Source organism: Schistocerca americana, chromosome 6, assembly GCF_021461395.2.
Source record: "Schistocerca americana isolate TAMUIC-IGC-003095 chromosome 6, iqSchAmer2.1, whole genome shotgun sequence".
Classification (NCBI taxonomy): domain Eukaryota; kingdom Metazoa; phylum Arthropoda; class Insecta; order Orthoptera; family Acrididae; genus Schistocerca; species Schistocerca americana.
In genome coordinates, this window is record NC_060124.1 from 509,105,165 (window position 1) to 509,117,613 (window position 12,449).

Here is a 12,449-nt window from a genome sequence, read left to right on the forward strand (position 1 = left end):
ACAGACAAGTATCCCAAAACAATCAGCAACAGCTATTTTGCATAATGTTGCACAACAATTGATCATAAGTAAAATATGTGTCCAACTAGTTATAAGTACAATGCGTATTGACAAAATTATAAAAGTTAGACAACGGGAGCCCTTTTGTCAGTTGAAGTGTTGAAAACGCGCTTGGTGTAGCAGGAGAAGCTGTTATACTAATAACGACTAAAGGTAATAGCAGAGTGAGCCAGCAGAGGGCAGAGAAATCGGACTAAACAAAAGTTGAGTACAGATAAATCTTATCAACCACAATTTAAAATCACATGACGTTACAGCAATATAATAGAGAGTGAACCGAACCACACTGATAAAATTTCAGTGGTTGATCAGGGATATTTTCCGAATACCTTGGTATACGGAACCCGTGCCTTTCGTTGGCTCGTTACAGAGTAATTGCACTTCATTTCGTTTATTACTCCAGCGGCCTTGCCTCAGTGGTAACACTGGTTCCCGTAATATCACCGTAGTTAGGCGATGTCAGGCTTGGGCATACTTGGATGGGTAACCGTTCGGACTGCCGAGCGCTATTTGTAAGCGCTGTGTACTCAGCTCTTGTGAGGCCAGTTGAGTAGCTACTTGAGTAGGAAGTGGCTTCTCCCGTCACGAAAACATGCCACTCCTTATCCGCATCCAGTGATGCCTGTGGCCTGAGGAGGACACGGCGGTCGGTCGGTTCCGTTGGGCCTTCAATGCCTATTCGAAAGGAGCTTGGTCCATTTCTTATCCTCATTTATATTTGTGTCTGTAATGCACTGAAAATATCAGTATAACACTGCAAATGTCGGCGGTACACACTGTGTGTCCTGTTTGGTAAAACATATTCCGTTCACTCACGGCACTTGTTGACAATAGTGAAGCCTGCTTTACAACCCCTAGACTGCATTTAGTACTGCTAGGTTCTGAGTTAGTTGTTCGTTAACAGCGGTATATAGCAGTACGGATAGGTTTAATGATGACGAGTTTGCTAAAATGCAGCTCGTGAGTGGTCTCATTGAATTCAATGGTAGAGCGACAAAAGAAGACGTTGTTACGTTGCCACTTGTTACGTTCTATGTATAAAAAATTATATATATATATATATATATATATATATATATATATATATATATATAGGGTGAGTCACCTAACATTACCGCTGGATGTATTTCGTAAACCACATCAAATACTGACGAATCGATCCACAGACCGAACGTGAGGAGAGGGGCTAGTGTAATTGGTTAATACAAACCATAAAAAAATGCACGGAAGTATATTTTTTAACACAAACCTACGTTTTTTTAAATGGAACCCCGTTAGTTTTGTTAGCACATCTGAACATATAAACAAATACGTAATCAGTGCCGTTTGTTGCATTGTAAAATGTTAATTACATCCGGAGATATTGTAACCTAAAGTTGACGCTTGAGTACCACTCCTCCGCTGTTCGATCGTGTGTATCGGAGAGCACCGAATTACGTAGGGATCCAAAGGGAACGGTGATGGACCTTAGGTACAGAAGAGACTGGAGCAGCACATTACGTCCACATGCTAACACCTTTTTATTGGTCTTTTTCACTGACGCACATGTACATTACCATGAGGGGTGAGGTACACGTACACACGTGGTTTCCGTTTTCAATTACGGAGTGGAATAGAGTGTGTCCCGACATGTCAGACCAATAGATGTTCAATGTGGTGGCCATCATTTGCTGCACACAATTGCAATCTCTGGCGTAATGAATGTCGTACACGCCGCAGTACATCTGGTGTAATGTCGCCGCAGGCTGCCACAATACGTTGTTTCATATCCTCTGGGGTTGTAGGCACATCACGGTACACATTCTCCTTTAACGTACCCCACAGAAAGAAGTTCAGAGGTGCAAGATCAGGAGAACGGGCTGGCCAATTTATGCGTCCTCCACGTCCTATGAAACGCCCGTCGAACATCCTGTCAAGGGTCAGCCTAGTGTTAATTGCGGAATGTGCAGGTGCACCCTCATGCTGATACCACATACGTCGATGCGTTTCCAGTGGGACATTTTCGAGCAACGTTGGCAGATCATTCTGTAGAAACGCGACGTATGTTGCAGCTGTTTGGGCCCCTGCAATGAAGTGAGGACCAATGAGGTGGTCGCCAATGATTCCGCACCATACATTTACAGTCCACGGTCGCTGTCGCTCTACCTGTCTGAGCCAGCGAGGATTGTCCACGGACCAGTAATGCATGTTCCGTAGATTCACTGCCCCGTGGTTTGTGAAACCCGTTTCATCGGTAAACAGGTAGAACTGCAACGCAATCTCTGTTAATGCCCATTGACACAATTGCACTCGATGATTAAAGTCATCACCATGTAATTGCTGATGTAGCGACACATGAAACGGGTGAAAGCGGTGACGATGCAGTATGCGCATGACACTACTTTGACTCAGTCCACCGGCTCTCGCAATGTCCCGTGTACTCATGTGTGGGTTCATGGCAACAGCAGCTAACACACCAACTGCACCCGCTTCTTCTGTGACGGGCCTGTTACGGACCCGTTTGCGTGCTACGACCATACCTGTTGCATACAGTTGGCGGTAGATGTTTTGCAATGTGCGGCACGTTGGATGCTCTCTGTCCGGGTACCGTTCTGCATACAACCTGCAGGCTTCAGCTGCATTTCGTCGACACTCGCCGTAGATGAGTATCATCTCCGCCTTTTCAGAGTTCGAATACACCATGGTCACAGTTCCTACAACACTACACTATCACAGACGTCTGGTAACACGGTGTACTACAGTTGGTCTGCGTGCGGAGACGAATGCAGAATAATAATAGCAGCAAGCGCTACATGCGGACACTGCGACAGCTAGACCAAATCACAACAGTGCACTACAGCCACACTCGTAAACACGGTCGTCATCGTAAACATGTCCCTGCAGATGCTGCTCGCCGACCGTGGCCCGTGTTTGTTACAATACGCAGCTGAACGTCGGAGGTTCCAAGCGTCAACTTTAGGTTACAGTATCTCCGGATGTAATTAACATTTTACAATGCAACAAACGGCACTGATTACGTATTTGTTTATATGTTCAGATTTTCTAACAAAACTAACGTGGTTCCATTTAAAAAAACGTAGGTTTGTGTTAAAAACATACTTCCGTGCATTTTTGTATGGTTTGTATTAAACAATTACACCAGCCCCTCTCCTCACGTTCGGTCTGTGGAATCGGTTCGTCAGTATTTGATGTGGTTTACGAAATATACCGAGCGGTGACGTTAGGTGACTCACCCTGTATACATATATATATATATATATATATATATATATATATATATATATATATATAATTTTTATTTATTTTTAATTTATCAGGTGAATTTTTCTTTTGTTAGAGCATATTCTTTCTCTCAGGGATATTATCTTTTGTTATCACCTTTACTTACGTGCATAAGTAAATGTGAAACGGGTTCTTGGAGGGCCGCTGTTATTCATGTACCAACTTTAGGTTTTGGACGTGATGACTAAAATATAGTTGCCGTTAACTGAATTGAATGTAATTTTGTTAATTTCTATTTATTGATTGCAAACCAAGGCTTGAGAGAATTTCGATTGTTGCCGTGGAGCGGCCAAGATGAAACTTACTGAACTCATGGAATCTGTATAATTTAAAAAATGAACTTTAATATAAATTAATTGTCTGTTGCAATCTAAAAAGGTTCTTACAACGAAATCTCTCGCAATTACAGTTACTGTTAACACTTTGAAAAATAAATTCATACTTCCGGGCGTAATGGCCGACCAGAGGCTGCATCGGAAGTTGAGCTTCCCGCAGCACAAATTACTGAAAACAATGCTTATTAAAAATAATTAGCCGCTGTGACCATTTGAGGTGACAACTGTTACAAATAAATTCATTTTGTGATAACAATAATTAGTTTATTTTAGCACAATACAGAATAACTTACATAAAATATGTATAGCCGCTCAATGGCTGCCTTCCGTATCGCGAAACAAAACAGTGTGAGTACCATAAAGTACGTCCTTCCTCCGCGGTCGTACAATCGCGTCTCTTTACTATCCCTTTTTATTTTCATAGACATGTTTTAAATAAAGATGCTACTTTTAAATTATCGCTGCATATCAGTTGTTTCAAGAACATTAACTGTATCTTTTGTACTAATTATGTTCATAAAATACAAATACGTAAAATAGAAATAATTTTTGGTTCATCCTTAACAATATTGTTCACTGTTTCCAACCGATAAAAATGTCTATATTTGTGAGACGTACGGTCACAACGTTCTCCCCTCGGCCATAACCCTACCATCCTATTTTTGCATTTGTTGGTCTGTTGTTGCATTACTCCTTGTCTTGTGCTATCGTATTACAGACTTTTTCACTGTTGTGAAGATATTTTCCCATAAATAAAGGTAACTGAGGTAATAAACCAAAAAAATGATAATTAAATCATTACTTCATAACCAGCCACCGGAGACCGCAGTCCCTTTTACTGAGATACTCGAAAAATATCCCTGAACAACGTTCGAAATTTTGACAGTGGAGTTCTGGTTCACCCTGTATAAATAGGACAGTGTTTGAAAGTGACATATCTACATCTACATCTACATTTACATAGCTACTCCGAATGTCACCATATTGTGCGTGGCGGAGGATACCCTGTACCACTACTAGTCATTTCCTTTTCTATTCCACTCGCAAATAGAGCGAGAGAAAGACGGCATTGTGGGTCGGATGTCGCCCATTGGGGGAAGTTCGGGCGCTGAGAGCAGGTACTTATTGCATGCGACGCCACATTGGGTGACTTGTGCGTCGGAGATGGGGATGAAATGATGATGAGGACAACACAGCACCCAGTCCCTGAACGGAGAAACTCTCCTGTCCCAGCCGAGAATCGAACCCGGGGCCCTTCAAGTGGCAGTCCGCCGCGCAAACCACTCAGCTACCGGGGGCGGACTTATCTTCGTGGTCTTTACGTGCAATGCATGTTGGAAGCAGTAGAACCATTCGGCAGTCAGCTTCAAATGCCGGTTCTCTAAATGTTCTCAACAGTGTTTCTCTAAAAGAACGTCGCGTTCCCTTCGGGAATTCCCATTTGACTTTCCAAAGCATCTCCGTAACACTTACGTGTTGTTCGAACCTACCAGTACCAAATATAGCAGTACGCCTCTGAATTGCTTCGATGTCTAAACAGAGACTTTACATGTTAAAATTGTTCATGAACCATATCAAAAAGCACGTTCAAGGGAGGTGTATCAGTGAAGACGAGATGTCACGCTACATTAATGCTAAGTATGCCACAAATAACTGAAAGCGCATTTCTTTAGGATATTTCTTTTCGAAAATAACAGAGAGGATAAAGAAGATGAGGTCAGCCTTCTGCATGACGAGAGAGATATACAATAAAAAGAATATATCCACAGAGGCAAAGATAAGCCACTACAAGGCAACGGCGAGGAATGCAGTATTATATGCTGCTGAGACGATGACACTGGGGAGAAATGGGGCAGAACAACTAGAGAAAGAAGAGAGAAAAATACTGAGAAAAATACTACGTCCCAAAAGAGGTGGGGAGAGGTTGATGCGAAGACCTAGGGAAGAATTGTACGAGAAGAAGGAGAACACTATCCGAGGAAATCAGACACAAAAGGGCAAGATTTGCTGGACATGTAGTTAGGATGAGTATGGACAGAATGACGAAGAGCGTGTGGGAAACAACAAGGAGGACAAGGGGAAAGACAGGAACCAAGTGTGTTTTTGAACTTCGGAAGGACTGGCTGGAACTGGGGATCAGGATCGAAGGATAGGAAAATTGGAGGAACAAATATACACCGACCAATATGCCGGAGATCAATGACAGAGAAGAATATAGGAAAAGATTAGAGTGTCACCAGTGGAGTCGACAGGGGAAACGGTTCCCACGCCTGGGTTCCCGGGTTCGATTCCCGGCGGGGTCAGGGATTTTCACTGCCTCGTGATGACTGGGTGTTGTGTGATGTCCTTAGGTTAGTTAGGTTTAAGTAGTTCTAAGTTCTAGGGCACTGATGACCATAGATGTTAAGTCCCATAGTGCTCAGAGCCATTTAAACCATTTGAAGGGGAAACGGACACTGAAGATCTCGGAAGAAGAGCGGGAGAGAAGAAGAGAAAGAATGAAGAGATTCTGGGTGAAGAAGAGGAAAATGCAGTCCACCCGTGGTCCTACAGAGGCCGTAACGCAAGAAAAGAAGAAGATATTTCTTTTCTGCCTTTTGTCGTCTGATGCGAACAAGCAAAAATTGCATAAGGGGCAATAACCGACTGTATAAATTTTTTTGGTGCAACTGGAGCTGGCATTCACAAAACTGTTACGGAAAATTGTGGATGTCCTGTGTCAATGGGAAAAGAATGTTGGACACAAGAGTACGTTTCGTTCTTTGAAGAACGAAACTGTTTACCGGCAAGAGCTGCTGATGAAGTTTCTTTATTGAAAAGCTGGTTTAGGTCCACGGAACGCCATCAAATTCATAAATCATTTGCATCAAACAATGCGTCAAACAATAAAATGGATGAATTCTCCACTACTTTTATATCGCCTGGTATGATGTTGCAAACGTTTTATGAATCTGATAATGGTCTGTGGACCGAGACTGCTTGTTCATTAAATACGTTTTATGAGCAGTTCTTGGCGGTAAAACACTACGTTCTTTAAATATTTACGAACTAAGAGGCATTAAAGTGTTTCACGTTGTTATGTTAGTGACTTCAGAAATAAGGCGAAGAGAGTGTCTCTGAAGCATCACGGTAGTATTTTTCATGCTGTTTTCTTAGTGACTTTAACAAGACGCCGAGGAGCGTGTAGCTGGAATTTCTCAGAGGTGGGGTTTAACCGTGAAATGCTGCTGCGATCAGCCTCTAATAATAGCGAAGGTCAGCTGTTTCGAAAGTTGGCGCCAGTAACTGGACGGTTTGTGGAGGGCAGAGGTGAGTCGGTGAGTAATAAATCGTAGCTCCCGGTAATAAGCATTACAACATCTCATTGTCAACACATATGTACACGCCATCTTACTCTAAAGATAAAACGAACGTTGTGAGTCTAATAACCAATATCTCGCCACGTGACAAACAGCACTTCGAAAAACGAAGACTGAGGTTTAACCTCTCGTCGACAACAAAGTCACCACAGAATAAAATTCCATTCCGCGTCGTGGCGCGAAGGCTTCCTTCAGCTCACGGTAGCTGCAGGAATTACGTATATTTGCGTCGTTTGATTGCAATGATTTGAGAGATAAATCGTCTAGAAAGAGAATCACGTTCAGTAGTAACTACATTCAAAGACTCGCACTTTCTCCCTGAATTGCTCAACTCGAATTCTGAGACATTCGAACAAAAGCATTTATCACTAAACGTTTGTGGTGCAAATTATACAGTGTTTGCAGGATTTATACATAATGCTGTAATCTTTGTTCATTGGTGTTAAAGCAAGTAGGCGTTCTACAATGACGGTAATCAGTAATATCGCACCATGGACACCTCGACCGAACGTCACTAAACTAATGTTGCAGCATTTCCATGTCTGAGATGTCTATTAATTAAACTTTCATCCTTATGCGAGTCGATTTTCAGTATGGGAGAGTGTTGTACCTAGAGGATAGTGTACCTAGGAACACGCGACATGTTCTGCTCGGTACTTTAGCCTGGTGACTGAGTGCCCAGCATTGACTGGGTATGTATTTATTACATTTCTATTAGCGCATCACCTTCCTCCTCTCTGTCCATCTCCTACTCACCATGTCTCTGTACTTATGTTCCTATCCACTCTCTCTGTCCATATGCCTCTGTAGATCTCCTGCTTTCCTCTGACTCCAACTCTTCCTGCCTCGTCTGGTCCTCCCTGCCTCCATCACCTGCTGACCTCTCTCTCTGTCCATCTCCCCTCCTTCTGTCACCTCCTTCTCCTTTCCCTCTCTCTCCATCTCCTCATCTATTTCTCTGCCTATTTCCTCTTCCCACCTCTCAGTCTATCTCTTCCCTCATCATTCTGTTCATCTCCTCTCCCCTCTTTCTGTTCATCTCCTCCAATTTCCATCTGTTCCTCCTACTTGCTATGTCCGTCTGCTGCTTCCCCTCTGCCGATTTCCTTCTCCTCCCACTGAGTCCCCCCCACACCCTCCTCACTCCTTCTCTCTCCTTTCTCCGTACATCTCCTCTCCCCTTTCTCCAACTATCTCCTCATGCCTTCTCTTTCTGGTCATCTACTATGCCTTTTCTGTATCCATTTTCTCCTCTCCATCTCTCTAACCATCTCCTGCTCCCTCTCTCTCTCTGTTTGCTCCTCCTCCTCCTCTCTCTATCCATGTCCTCCTCTTTCCTTCCTCTGTCAATCTATTTCTCCCCCTTCTCTATCTGCCAATCGGCTCCTCTTCCCTTTCTCTGTTCATTTCTCCACCCACTTCACATCTGTGTCAGTGTCCGCCGTCCCTCTTTCTTCACATCTCTTCCTCCCTCCCCCACCTTTCTCTCTCGCCATGTCAACACCCCCAGTACAATAAGAGGTAGATGGTAGTTACATCTACAGTATTTCTTTCTGGATGGTAGGCAATATGTGTAGCAAGTTTGGTTCAAATCGATTCACGGGCTTAGAACGACTTTTTTCACATGCCTTTCCCCGCATATACACGCGTCATATACACTACTGGCCATTAAAATTGCTACAGCACGAAGATGACGTGCTACAGACACGAAATTTAACTGACAGGAAGAAGATGCTGTGATATGCAAATGATTGGCTTTTCAGAGCATTCACACAAGGTTGGCGCCGGTGGCGACACCTACAACGTGCTGACATGAGGAAAGTTTCCAACCGATTTCTCATACACAAACAGCAGTTGACCGGCGTTGCCTGGTGAAACGTTGTTGTGATGCCTCGTGTAAGGAGAAGAAATGCGTACCATCACGTTTCCGACTTTGATAAACGTCGGATTGTAGCCTATTGCGATTGCGGTTTGTTGTATCGCCACATTGCTGCTCGCGTTGGTCGAGATCCAATGACTGTTAGCAGAATTTGGAATCGGTGGGTTCAGGATGGCAATACGGAACGCCGTGCTGGATCCCAACGGCCTCGTATCACTAGCAGTCGAGATGACAGGCATCGTATCCACATGGCTGTAACGGATCGTGCAGCCACGTCTCAATCCCTGAGTCAACAGATGAGGACGTTTGCAAGACGACAACCATCTGCACGAACAGTTCGACGACGCTTGCAGCAGCATGGACTATCAGCTCGGAGACCATGGCTGCGGTTACCCTCGACGCTTCATCACAGACAGGAGCGCGTGCGATGGTGGACTCAACGACGAACCTAGGTGCACGAATGCCAAACGTTATTTTTTCGGATGAATCCAGGTTCTGTTTACAACATCATGATGGTCGCATCCGTGTTTGGCGACATCGCGGTGAACGCACATTGGAAGCGTCCTCGCCATACTGGCGTATCACCCGGTGTGATGGTATGGGGTGCATTGGTTACACATCTCGGTCACCTCTTGTTCGCAATGACGGCACTTTGAACAGTGGACGTTACATTTCAGATGTGTTACGACCCGTGGCTCTACCCTTCATTCGATCCCTGCGAAACCCCACATTTCAGCAGGATAATGCACGACCGCATGTTGCAAGTCCTGTACGGGCCTTTCTGGATACAGAAAATATTCGACTGCTGCCCTGGCCAGCACATTCTCCAGATCTCGCACCAACTGAAAACGTCTGGTCAGTGGTGGCCAAGCAACTGGCTCGTCACAATACGCCAGTCACTACTCCTGATGAACTGTGGTATCTTGTTGAAGCTGCATGGGCAGCTGCACCTGTACACGCCATCCAAGCTCTGTTTGACTCAATGCCCAGGCGTATCAAGGTAGTTATTACGGCTAGAGGTGGTTGTTCTGTGTACTGATTTCTCAGGATATATGCACCCACATTGCGTGCAAATGTAATCACATGTCAGTTCTAGTATAATATATTTGTCCAATGAATACACGTATATCATCTGCATTTCTTCTTGGTGTAGCAATTTTAATGGCCAGTAGTCTAGGTTTCACAGATATTTGTACTCATATTTCATCTGTATCGCTAGCGAATATTGCCCTGCAGTTTCGTTTTGACACAGCTCAAAGTTTGTGACGTAATATCTCCTGAACTATGTGTCCTACAGCGATATAGTTTGTAACTGTCCGCCTGCTTAGCTGGGTGGTAGCGTGCTTGCCTCCCGTGCAAGCAGGCCCGTGTTCGCTTCCCGGCTGGGTTGAAGATTTTCTCCGCTCGTTGACTGGGTGTTGTGTTGTCCTCATCCTTATTTCATTTCCATCACCGGCGCGCAAGTCGCCCTATGTGGCGTGGACTGAAATAAGACTGGCATTTGGCGGCCGAAGTTCCCCGGATGGGGCCTCACAGCCAACGATTCCACACGCTTAATTCATTTCGTATTTAAAGAATATTTAGCGGCGCATATGAATACAATCTGCAAAATTTGTCGTGATTAGCGGTAGTAGTAAAAAAAAGTAATAAATTTAAACGTCACGCATAATACGGCAGTTTTCTGCAAGACCACGAAAATGTAGTAGGCAATAAAGTTCTTTGCTTTCATCATTTTTTGGAGGTCGTCGTCGAGAAAAAGGTATCGTAATTTTTTGAAATTATGCGTAAACTCTGTTCTAAGTCACTAAGTGCTCTCATTCTAAAATATGAAGAACTGAAATTATGAAGAAATGGGTCAGTGGTAAAAAATCCTGCTCGAATGAGGGGATCATCGTTGAGATAAAGGTTCATTTTAGAGTTCTTGACACTGTTTTTTATTGAAAAGTTAAAACAATAGCCGGGGTATCTGAAAGTGTATACAGTGTGTTAACTGTAAATTCGGTGATAGGCACCACAGACCTGAATATGTACACTGCCCAACTGAATTCAAGATTCACTTTTTCGAAACCCAATATTTGCCTCCCATTTCTACTGTAACAGTAGAAAAGCGTAGAATCCCGCACGTCAACCTCTGGTTCGACAATGCTTCAAACAGCAAGATGTCGACACTTGTGAAAAAAAGGCCACAGATCGGAATTTATATGAGTTGTAAGGTGGGTTAATGATGTCACATTGGCACCAAATTTCACCATAATTCTGCCCAATGACACTGTGGATCTCACTCGATGAGCAGCTCGTCGCAGCCCCTCTTACCTAGATTTCACTCCTTCTTTTAACGTCTGTACGATGGAAGTTCGAACAGCGACACCCAGCGTAGAAGTCATGCGGTTTGCTAATGGGTGGCAGAAGATTACGTCTCAGACGTACCGCCGGTAAGAATCGACACGAAAAGGCCTAAGAGTGTGGCATAAATGGCGTCAATGAAAGCACCACTTGCCCTGGGGCGTTGTTTCCAGCACATTTCGTAGCTGAAAACGACAGTTCGCAGTGCGTTGAGCGAAGGGAAGAAGTTCTTGACAACGTCTGACATTTCAACCTTTGTCGAAGGATATTGTGAGGCTGCATCCCCATTGTTCTTTTTGCTCTCGTGTAAAGGTTGGAACCACTAAGGACCGTTCAAAACTAATCAACGAAATGTTATCGTGAACCGAAGCAGCAAAGGGCACTTAAGCTTTTTCAATCTTCCTGTGGCGTGATCGCACGGGTGTGAAACATTAATTTGTGTGTGAATAAAACGTCAAAGGTTCCCTCTAACACCGCCCCCCTGTTCGATAACACCCACGCACCACTGTTGAGCACGTTAGAAATGTACCTTCAGGAATTTCGACAACAAATGGCCTGGTTTCAGGACTGGTGCCTGAGGATTTGGCAACCGATACCGCTTTGGTGGGATTTGCCTGACTTCAGGCGCTAGAGCAGCCGCGAAGCTAAACTGGTGTCAAAGTTTCTGACAGGTACATTTGTACTGGGGTGTGGGTGGGGGAGGAGGGGGGTCTTAGAGGGACCCTCTGTCGTTTCATTCACACACGTCTTCATCTTGGACTCCCGCGTAGTTGCACCACAGCAAACCGGACAATATGAAGGCTGAAAAAGCTGAAGTACCCTTTGCCGCTTCGGATCACGTTAATATTTCGTTGAATGGTTTTGAACGCTCTATAGTGGTTCCAGCCTGTACACGAGAGCAGAAATTGTGAACACGTTCAATTGGAATGCAGCCTCACAATGTCTTTCGAGAAGGGTTGAAACGCCCTAGGGTTTCATCGGTGCCAAAAGTTGTCAAGAACATCTTCCTGTCACACAAAACTCTGCGAACTGTTGTTTTAAACTGTGAAATGTGTGGGAACCAACGCCCCAGGGCCAGGGGTGGTTTTATTGAGGACATCTATGCCACCTCCTGAGGCCTTTTCATGTCGATTCTAAGCGGCGGTGTGTCTGAAATTTTTTCCTCTTCTACTCGTTAGCAAGCTCCGTGAC

The 12,449-nt window shown here is 44.3% G+C and overlaps 1 protein-coding gene across 1 annotated transcript in view; it reads right to left on the bottom strand.

Moving 5' to 3' along the window:
- Positions 1-12,449, bottom strand: part of LOC124619649 — a 64,020-nt gene that overhangs the window by 37,232 nt on the left and 14,339 nt on the right. The gene's annotated exons all lie outside the window — the stretch shown is intronic.